At 47.8% G+C, this 11320-nt stretch overlaps 1 long non-coding RNA gene across 1 annotated transcript; it reads right to left on the reverse strand.

Moving 5' to 3' along the window:
• Positions 1–6530: 6530 nt before the first annotated feature.
• LOC128627510 (uncharacterized) lies at positions 6531–10146 on the reverse strand. The gene is made up of 3 exons (XR_008391709.1): positions 10081–10146; positions 9531–9633; positions 6531–6777 (listed from the first exon to the last, which is right to left on the reverse strand). It is a non-coding gene; the product is annotated as an uncharacterized LOC128627510 (long non-coding RNA).
• Between the last annotated feature and the right edge of the window lie 1174 nt (positions 10147–11320).

Consider the following 11320-nt stretch of genomic DNA (forward strand, 5'->3'; position numbering starts at 1 on the left):
ACCCGACACAGGAGAAACGGATCTCCATCTGCTCAAGCCACATGCAGCTGAACCTGTATTCTAAGTACGGGAACCTCATTCCTTCTCCACACTGGAGTCTGTCCCACAAATAGTGGTTTGGAAAAGATTTCATCAGCTCACAAGCCCAGCCCTCAGCCTAGGAACTTGGTTGGGGGTGAGGCGCAGCAGAGGGAGAACTACTTTTGGGTACATAATGACACTTTCTGTTGGTAAAATATGTATAATGTAAAATTTATCATTTTAATCATTTTAAATGTACACTACAGGGTCATTGAGCATATTCACATTATTGTGCTACCATCACCACCATCCACCTCCAGAATCTTTTTATCTTCCCAAAGTGAAACTCTGCCCATTCCACACTAATTCTTTAGACTCCTTCCCCTAGTGCCTGCCAACCACAATTCTACTCTTTTTCTCTATGATTCTGACAACTCTGGGTGTTTCTCGTAAGTGGGATCATACAGTATCTGCCTCCTGTTTCTGGCTCACTTCACTGAGTACAGCATCTTCAAGGTTGATCCATGTGATAGCAGGTGTCAGAATTTCCTTCCTTTTTAGGCTGGATAATATTTCATTGTATGTATGGGTCATATTTTTGTCTATCATCGATTACACTTGTGTTGTTCATATCTTTTGACTACTGTGAATGATGCTGTTATGAACATGATGTACAAATATCTATCTGAGCCCCTGCTTTCAATTCTTTTGGGGGTATATATATATATCTCCAGAAGTGGAATGACTAAATAACTGAACCAAAAAACAACAGTGGCAGAGAAGTCCTGTGGCCATTAGACCTGCAGGGAAGGTAGTCAAGGATGGCTCCTTTGGGACCAGCTTATCCTCTCATCTACCAGCAGGGCAGGCTCTCCCTACCATGACACCCTCCCACATCTGTATTGCTCCCCACATTCACCCCAGCTGCCCTTTGCCTCAGCTACCACCCACGGGTTACCGGACAGGGCTAGGGGCCTCTGCATCCAGCCTGACCACTCGGTGTACCCAGCTGACTTCATCTGGTGCCCAGCCAGTGAAGTCATACCTGCTGTTAGTGAGATGGCTCCCCTCTGCCCTTTAGGGGACATTTCTGGGATTGTCAGAGGTAAATGACCACAGATAACTTGCTTTACCTCCCAACTTTGGACCATAATCTCCCTGTGGGAGGGCATGTTTTTCAATAGAACTCATAACCTTCCTCCTATTTGCAAGCTTTATCACTCAAAAGAACCCCCCATCCCTACCCAGCAAAGCCAAAGGTCCCATCCCTTACCTTGGCCACAGACACTGAATGCCAGCCACCTTACTGGCTTCCTCCTTGCTGTTTTCCCTCTGATTTCCCTCCATGGAACCCCTAGCTCTTGCTTATTTAGCTTTTCTGATAGTGTCACTCCGTCAGTGTGCCTCTGAATGTGCCTGCATGCTCCTGAGCTTGGAGGAGCCCCTGCCCTGGCTGTGGCATGTACCTATCTACCTTGTATTCAAGTGCACAGGCCAGCAGTTCTCAGAGTGCCTGCCTGCACCAGGAGCCTCAGGAGTGCCTGTGGATGGAGGGCTGAAAGCATTGGAAATGCAAATTTCTGGGCCGTCACAGGCCTCCTGCTTCAAAGACTGGGGAAGAAGGCCAGCAATGTTCTCCTGGCAAAAGCAAGTCCAGCTCCCAGCTCACAGAACTACGGAGTGAGGGTGGTGGTGGACTAAAGGAGCTGACTCTCAAGGGGCCGCAGCGACGGACTGTAACAGGCCCCCATCTTCTTCCTGTTTCTACTCTTTAAAATTGAGGTATAATTGACAGTGAAGTGCACCAACTTAGGCCTGCACCATGTTGCCTTCTTACAGGTGTGCAGACTGCTATAGCCAGATGTGGAGGCTTCCTTGTGTCTCCTCCAGTCCCCCTCCCCCGCTCCAGGAAACCACTGCCCTGATTCCATCACCACTGATGAGCTTTGCCTGTTTCTGAATTACATCTAATGGAATCATTCTGTCTGTGCTCTTGTTCTGTCTGCATTCTCCTGTCTCCGTGGGTGTCATCTGAGTTGCTGCATGGGAGAAGACTTGATTCTTCTTCTTTGCTGTGTAGGGACCCATGGCAGGAACATACCACACTTTATCCAGCATGCTATTGGTGAGTATTTGTTTCCAGTTTTTGTAGAAGACAACAGTCTTTGGGGAGCGGGTATAAGCCCTTATTTCTCATAAGTGCCTGACCCTTCTGTGCTTTTTGACCCCTATTCTTAAGTTCTTTAAGAATAAGGCATTTCCTCTCTCCAGCTCTGGGCCCGCTGGGTAGCACTTGCCTGAAGTCCAAGCCCCAACAGCGCTGCTTTGCTCCCAGCTAACGGAGCTGTTCTGTCTTAGCCAGGAGTCAGCCAGTCCTGTCCACCGGGGCCAAGCCAGGCCAGAGCTCCAGGTGCTGTGGCCTGCACATCTGAGGTGTGTGGTGTTACTGGGCTGGGTGCTACAGCCGATGGCACTCTGTTACCGTTGTCTGTGGGGACTCAGAGTCGGGACCCTGCTCTGTGTGTGGCAGCGAGGTAAGATAGGCTTCTTCTCCTGGCAAGTGTGGCGCTGGGTGCAGTATCCTCCCAGCATGGTTTTCAGTGGATTCTAAGTATCACATAGCTGGCTGATTTTCAAGAAGTGGTGGCAGAGGTTTGTGTGAAGAGTGGGTGGAGCTGTCTATGTGCCAACAGAAATGTCACTCTGAGGTCAGGTGAGAGGAGACAGGGTTGGACTGAGAAGCCCCTACAAGCTCCGGGCCACTCCCCAGAGGCCAGGATGTGGACAGCTACGGCCAGGCTGTCAGGGTGCATGTGACCTCTTCGGGCCACCCCAGTGTGGATGCCGACTTGTAGCTCAAGTTGCCCAGCCTCCTCCACACAGACCAGAGGGATCCTGGGGAATCTGGAAGTGAGGGGCGGGCTGGGAAACGGGGTAAGTGGCCCCAGGCCCTTCCCCTGCTGAGCCATGGGAGGGGTGGAAACGGCATGGGCTGAACCCGAGAGGGTCCAGTCTTGCCCTCTCAGGGCCTCGCCTGGCTCTGAGGTGAGTCTCACCTGCCAAACTGTGGTAGGACCCTCTTTGGGGTCAGGGCCCTGCGCCTCCACGGAAGGCAAGCAGGGAGGGGAGGCTCTGGGGGAGCAGGAGTGGCTGGGTTAGCCTTTCAGGGGGATGCCCCACCCAGGCCTGGGCTGCTGGAGGCATCTCTTAAAGGAAGTTGTGAAATCTACCTCAGGACTAAGTTGGGTTTTGATCTGGAGCCAAGAGGCCTAACGCTGTGGCTCTGAGAATGTTTTTAAGTGGTAGGCGTTCCTCCAAACCTTTGCTCAGGGAACAGTGGACTCTGGCTCTTCCACCAACTCCTGTGGTGGAGGCCACCCCACTCACTGAATGCAAAGCCTCCACATGTGGGGAGGGGACAACTCGCAACAGTAGGACTGAGGGCAGATTTCCTTAATGTGCAAATAGTGGCACCATTTTTCTTAGTTCATGGTGTGTGTGGTTCATGGGTCTGAGCACTGCATGTGGATTACCTCCCTTACCCTCATCAGTCCCTTCTACAGAAGGGGAAGCAGAAGCACTTGGAGGGTGACAGCCCAGCTGGGTGGCACCACCAGCAAGCAACAGAACCAGAATGCAATCCGGGCAGTGGCCTGGAAGCCTTCCATGTGCTGCTGTAGCTCCTCACAAGAATCACTGCACATCAGTCCTCACAGCCACTACCCATCAGTAAGAAAAACACAGTGACAAGCCAAGAAAAACGGACTAAGGACCATTAACAGACAATGCACAGAAGGACAACAGAAATGGATGTACCTGTAATCAAGGAAAACAACTAGATCCAGTGGGGACACCTTGGACTGGCAAATGATTTAATGATTTGTAATAATGCCAAGCTTGTCAGGGAGTGGGGGCGCAGGCCCACTGGGTGTTCCCTGGTCTGGCTGGTCTGGAATGCTGCTCAGCAGGACCGGCCCAGTGCCTCCAACAGCCTGGAGTCCCCTCCTCCCAGCACTCCATCTTCAGAATCCTCCTGAGGATACTGTCACCTCGAGGGGCAGCAGAGATGAACATGGATAGTTCATCGAGGCATCATTTACAGGGGTGAAAAAGCAGAAAAGTACACAAATTCCAAAAAACAGGACTAGCTAAAGAAATCATGGACATAATACTAAGGGACCATTCAAAGTGATATTTCCTGAGAAAATTTGGTAACACAGAAAAATGCTCATGTAATCACATTACATGAAAAGAGCAGAACATGAGACTGCATGGAGTGTGGGAACGACGGCGGTGTGGTTGCTCACAAGCCACTCGCCAAGGCCGGGTCCTGAGAGCTGCGTGTGGAGGCCCAGGTGCCAGCAGAGCCCTGACTCCCTGCACATGCCTGTGTGTGGCTAGACTCTGTGTGCAGGTATTATTTTAAAATGTTCTATTCTGAAATCATTTCAAATCTACAGAAAATTTACCTGGGTTTAAAAAAGAACTTCTATGTAGACTTTACCTGGAGTCACGCATTAGCATTTTATCACATTTCTTTTTTCTTTCACCATTTGTGATAATACATTATACATTATATTATACATTATATATGATATGTTATATATAATGTTATAATTACATATCATTATACACACACACATATATATGTATATATGAAGATAAAGTTGTTTTTCTGAGCTGCTTGTGAGTGGACCACAGACCCCAGGCCCTTCACCCCAGTTAGTCAATGTGACTTCCTAAGATTCTAAGATGAAGGGCATGATCTTAACCACAGCACAGCAGATTAAATTCAGAAATCTATTGTAAATCTATCAAGTATACAGTTTCTGTCCAAATTTTGCCACATGTCCCAGTAACATCCTTTATAGCATTTTCCCTCAACCCATCCTCCAAACCCTGCCTTTGGTTGTCACACCTCCTCCATTGCCTTTAATCCTGGGCTAGTTCCTCAGCTTTCTTTATCTTTCATGATCTTTATTTTTCACAAGCATAGACACTTGCTTTGTGTTATAATGCCCTACTTTGTGTTGGTCTGATGTTTCCTGGGGATTCAACCCACACTGGTGTTTCTGGAGCATCACAGTGGGAGTTCCACCAAGTTGGCCTGGCTCACCCCTGGTGATGTGAATGTGGACCATTTGGTTAAGGGGTTGCCCACCAGTGTCTCCAGGGGAAGCTCAGCACTCCCTTTGTAATGAGTAAGTAATTTCTGAGTGACAGTTCTCTGCGAATATACTGTTCCCCACCAAATTTTTATTCATAACTTAGCATCCATCAAATGCCTGAGTCAACTATTATTATGATGGGTGCAAGTATGTAATACTTTCCGTTTTTAAGATTTTATTGATTTATTTTTAGAGAGAGGGGAAGAGAGGAAGAAAGAGAGGGAGAGAAATAGCCATTGACTCTCTCATGCTCCCCAACCAGAGACATGACCCGTGATCCAGGCACATGCCCTGAGCAAGAATCAAACTGGTGACCTTTCACTTTGCAAAATGATGCCCAGACAACTGGGCCATACCAGTCAGGGCTCAAGTAGGTATTACTTTTGTAAGTTAAAGTAAAACTTACTTTTAAAAAATCAGGGGAGATTGGTGCAAGGGTAAATGCAAACAACTGTATTTGAACAAAAAAAAATCAAAAATTTTAAAAATTGGTGATTTTTCACTTCTAAAAACTGTGGGAGATAGATGAAACAAGACTGAAGAAAATGCTGATGACTGGTGAGCCCGGGGGTTGGGTGTTCCAATAGATTATACTATTCTTTCCACTTCTGTGCATCTGAATATTTTCATAAGAAAAGTTTTTTTATTTTACTCTGATTAATGATATTCGTGTTAAAGTATTTTGGGAGCCCTGGCTGGTGTAGCTCAGTGGACCGAGCACAGGCCTGTGAACCAAAGGGTGGCAGGTCCCATTCCCAGTCAGGGCACATGTCTGTGTTGTGGGCCAGGCCCCCAGTGCAGGGCATGTGAAAGGCAACAGCACATTGATGTTTCTCTCTCTCTCTTTCTGCCTTGCCTCCCCTCTCTCTAAAAATAAATAAATAAATAAAATCTTAAAAAAAATTCTTTTAAAAAGTGTTTTGGGAAAGCATACTATTGTCTTCAACTTAATTTGAAATGTATCAGAAAAAAAGATAAATGGACGGATAAGTCCAGGCCTGGATAACGGCTAGAGCTGTGAGCCAGAAACAGAAGTGTGAGTTGCAGAATCTAAGTGGTGAGTGGGTGGGAGCTCTTCATACAGTTCTTCCAACTACTCTGAATGTGTGAATGTGTCACCACAGTGTTGGAAGGAAAGTGGTTATTTCCAAGTGGCAAATAATTTTATCTTTCTACTGTACTTTTCTGTGTTTTAAAACCTCTGTAAAAAACACAAGCCACTTTGTTTTTTATATTTATTTTCAATTCTCAGGAACTTAGTAGCTTTAACAGGTGATGCCCAGGAGGTTGCTCCCACAGCAGGAGACAGGTGGGCCCTGGGCTGGCATGTGTGGGGTGGTCCTCCACAGACAGAAACGCCAAGTGTTCCTCAGGATCTGAGGGCAGGAAGCCCTTTGAAGAGGAATGGCTCCTTCCTCCCTCCTCATCCCTTTCCTGGATGCCAGAGTCACTTCCTCACCAAGCAGACATTCACCTTGCAGGGAGATGCTGTCCACACAGGCACAGGTTTGGGGCCCTGTGCACTCCGTTCCCTCCAAGGTGCTTTTCTCACATATTCCTCTTCTATTCTCCCTCCGTAAGAGCAGGGCTTGTGGAGAAGGAAAGAACAGACAAGAAGAAAAGAGCCATGTGTACCCTCAAAGCATGGGGTGGGGGGCCAGGGAATATGGTTCCACCCTGCTCCAGCTCTCCCTACTTCCTTCAGAATCAGGTTGCTTCCTTTTCCTATCTTATCAATGAGGCACTGAGTCTAACAGGTTCATATCCCAGCCTCACCACTTCCTAGACAAGCATGTTCTCCTTTCTGAGCCTTCCTTTATCTGGACAGTGGAGCTGCCCTGAGAATGAAGGAGATAATCCATACCAGCAGTGTGCCTATTCATTCTGCAAAGGGGCCCGACCAACGGTCATTGTCCTTTATCCACCTGAAGCCTTGTATGTGGCCATCACTCTTCCAGACAAAGAAGCAGCAGGAACAACATGCAGTTCTTGCTCCTTTGCAGGTGAGGCTCAAGCTACAAAATTATTATCAGTCAATGTAGTCCAATAAAAAATATTATCAAGGACTTCCGCCAAGATGGAGGCATAGGTGGATGTGCCGTGCCTTCTCACACAACCAAGTTTAGAGACAACTAAATATTAGCAACAGAAAACACAGCCAGAACACGGAAAATTGAACTTTTCGGAAGTCCATTAACAACAAATTCTTCAGTCTGACCGGTAAGGGGTGAAACCAGCGGCTGGTGAAGCGGGATTGCACAGGTCTCGGTCAGCCGGACTCAGGCGCGGAATCCAGATGCGCAGAATCCAGGTGCAGGGTTGGACCTAGTGAGCGACCGAGCGAGCCACCAGGCCAGCGACCTCGGGGGAGACAGCGGGGGAGCGATGCTGCGTGTTGACTGTGGTCGTGCATTTGTGTGTGGGCGGACAGGAGAGGGAGTGGGCCGTTGGACTGGGGGCGGGCCGTCCCCGCGGCAAGCGGCAGGGAGAGCGCCGCCATTTCCCTGCTCTGACCCCACCTCCACATACAGCGTCATAACCCAGCGACTCTGAGTGGCCCGGCCCAGGTAAACCACCTAATACCTCGCCCAGCTGTGAGAAACAGCAGAGGGGGTCGCCATTTCCCCGCTCTGACCACGCCCCCACATACAGCGTCACAACCCAGCGACCTGGGAGTCCAAGGCACCGCTTCTCACACTTAAAGGGCCAGAACAGACCAAAAATGATGCAAGAATATCTCAAAGCCCCAGAGCCCATAGATCTAAGCGATGAAGAAATAGCAAAACTCTCAGATGCACAGTTTAAAACACTGGTCATCAGGATCCTCACAGAACTGGTTGATTATACCAACAAATTAGACAAACATATGAAGGCGAAACTAATTGAAATGAATGGAATTGCACAGGACACCAATAGCAATGAAAAGGAAACTGGGACTCAAATCAATGGAGTGGACCAGAAGAAAGCAAATAATGGCCAAACAGAAAAGAGTCAAGAAGCAAGAATTCAAAGAAATGAGGAGAGGCTTAGGAACCTCCAGGACATCTTTAAACGCTCCAACATCCGAATTATAGGGGCACCAGAAGGGGGAAAGGCACAGCCACCAGTGGAAAACTTATTTGAACAAATAATAAAGGAGAATTTCCCCCAATCTGGCAAAGGCAATAGACTTCCAGGAAATCCAGGAAGCTCAGAGAGTCCCAAAGAAGGTGGACCCAAGAAGGAACACACCAAGGCACATCATAATTACATTAGCCAAAATTAAAATGAAGGAGAGAATCCTAGAAGCAGCAAGAGCTAAGGGGACAGTCACCTACAAAGGAGTCCCCATCAGACTGTCAGCAGATTTCTCAAAAGAGACCTTACAGGCAAGAAGGGGCTGGAAAGAGGTATTCCAAGTCATGAAATCCAAAGACCTACAACCAAGATTGCTCTATCCAGCAAAACTTTCATTTAGAATGGAAGGACAGATAAGGTGCTTCTCAGATAAGATCAAATTCAAGGAGTTCATCATCACCAAGCCCTTATTATATGAAATGTTAAAGGGACTTATCTAAGAAAAAGAAGATAAAGAAACATGAACAGTGAAAGGACAACAAACTCACAGTTATTAACAACCACACCTAAAACAAAAGCAAACTAAAAGGACAGCTAGATCAGGAGTGGAAACATAGAAATGAAGATCTCAAGGAGGGTTAGCAACAGGGGAGTGGGAGGAGGAGAAGGGGGGAGAAGGTACAGAAAATAAGTAGCATAGACAGTAGATAGAAAATAGATGGGGGGCAAGAATAGCATGGGAAATATAGAATCTAAAGGAATTGAGACACATGGTCATAAACTAAAGGGGGGATAACGGTGGGGATGGGGGGGTAGGGTGGAGGGGAATGAAGGGGGGAATAGAACAACTGTAACAGCATAATCAATAAAAAATTTAAAATTAAAAAAATAAAATGCAAAAAAAATATTATCAATAAATATTATCAATTATCAGTACACCAATAAAAATATTTTCTGCCAATGTGGTCAAAAGCCCCTGACTTACTCATAGGTTCAAGGGTAGAACCCAAGACCCTGGATTAGAAAAGCAGTGAAGTGGAAAGTGCAAGGGACATCTGTTTAGATCCTGTGTGGATACCAGTGCCATCTGGTTGTAAGTGGTGACTCAGGTGAGCTCAGGTGCTTTATCACAGGGATGCCTAGGGCAGGAGGAACCCAGATTCCTCCTAGGAGCCACATGACAGGGTCTCCAGGACAGGAGGAGGGTCAAGTTGAGGTCAACCCTATCTACTAGTCACCTTAGGAGCTGATGTCCCTGTACAGCTCCCACCAAAACACACTTACATTTTTCTTGATTTTTCAGCATCTCGTTGGGCTCTTGGCTTCCTGTGAGGTGGCCTTTATTTTTCCTGCCCCATCTTTGGTGGGGCCCCATCTTTGGTGAGCCCTACAGAGAAAAGGACTCCAATCAATCGCTTCTCCAATGTGGAGGGTTCTCCTGGGTAGGACTCTCAGGTCAGTGTTCCTGCTGGGATGTGGTGTCTCTGGCTGGTCTGCTGAGTGGACCCTGCCCCTGGCTTGAGCATATGCTGTGTGAAACTTTGTGCAAGTAAAGATAGTTCACCACAGTCTTTTAAGACCACTGTCTCTTTGCAGCCCATCTTGCCCTTCACCCTCCCACTGGCAGGAATGCTGTCGGAGTGGGCATGGAATTTCAGGGTGTTACAGGGAAGCGAACTGGAGCTAGGGTTTTGCTGGAACTAGGGTTTTGCGGGGGCTGCGTGGGTTTTACTTACATCCGCAGCACTTCCTTGTATAGTTAGTTTTTTACAGGCATCTCAGTGTGGGATTGGCTTCTAGGAATATTCCTTCCTCCTGGGGCTGACTCACTCACCTGGCGTCTGGACACAGAGCCTTCAGGGCCAGGGGTGGAGTTTTGCTGTTCAGGGCAGCACGTGGGCTGTGGAGGAGAAGCAGGATTGGAATGCAGGAAGTCTTGCTGGTAAATTATGCAAATGTTTCTCTCTAGTAAATTATGCAACAGTTCCTTTACTCTGTCTCATGGTACCCAGGAAACCAGAAGACCCTAGCTCACTGCATTGGGGACTGGGCACCTTTCCAGATCCCTCTCTCTTCCTACCCTGCAAGCATGGCTGCTGCCCAAATCCTGCCCACCCTGAATGTCCCATTTCTCATCTCAGAATTTGCTTCTGAGACAGGAGCTATGTGTTTATGAAAGGAAGACTGCAGAGTAGAGAAACTTTTTGGAAAAGCAAACCTTGCCCTATTTCTCCTTCTTTGAAAATGTAGATTTTCCTGGCACATGGAGCTTTCATGCTCACTACACTATGTTAGTTTCAATATAATAGTGGATATGAGTTGGACACTGGAGCCAGATTTCAAAACAAAAACTTCAAAACCCCTTGCAACTTCCCAGGGGAGCCTGAGACAAGTGGCTCAGCTCTAGGAGCCTCCCCAAGGTGCAAAATGGGAGCAATCGGAATACCTACATTATAAGGGCTGTGGTTGGGATGAGGTGTGGTGATGCAGATGCAAAGCCCCACCCAGGGTCTCACACAGAGACCCTGCTCAGTACATGGTAGATGTTTTGTTAATATTACTGTTTAGTATTTTTATTAATATTACCCACAACTCTACTGTGAGGAGGTATCTAGCATTGTAAGCCCTCCATGCATGTGGGAAGGCAGGGGAGAGGTAAGGAGCCAGCAAAGAGAGCAGGTGTGTGGGTCACAGACCCCAGAAGCAAACCGGGACTGATGCAGCAGTGGTATGCTAAGGAAGCACTCCTGAGGAGAGTGGGAAGGGAGCCAGAGAAGAGAAGAAATCAGGCAAGGCTGTGCACCCAGTAGAGACCTGCCAAGGGGGCTTCCCTTCCCCTTGCTTTCAGAACTGAGCTACATCCCAAATTTTCTAGCCTGAGCTAAAATGCTGGATGTTCATGCTCCCACACCTGTCAGTTCCCTTTTAAAGACCATCCTGGGGAGAGGGGGCACTTTCAGCTCTCTTCAAGGAGGCACGGTGACTCCAGTAGTCTGGGGACAGCCCACTCTGAAGAATCTCAGGTGAGAACAGTTGGAAGGCAAAGCACACTCAGGCAAAGGGGGGCCATATGG

This window comes from Artibeus jamaicensis, unplaced genomic scaffold (genome assembly GCF_021234435.1).
Source record: "Artibeus jamaicensis isolate MK-2021 breed Jamaican fruit bat unplaced genomic scaffold, CSHL_Jam_final contig_419, whole genome shotgun sequence".
In the NCBI taxonomy this organism is placed as follows: Eukaryota; Metazoa; Chordata; class Mammalia; order Chiroptera; family Phyllostomidae; genus Artibeus; species Artibeus jamaicensis.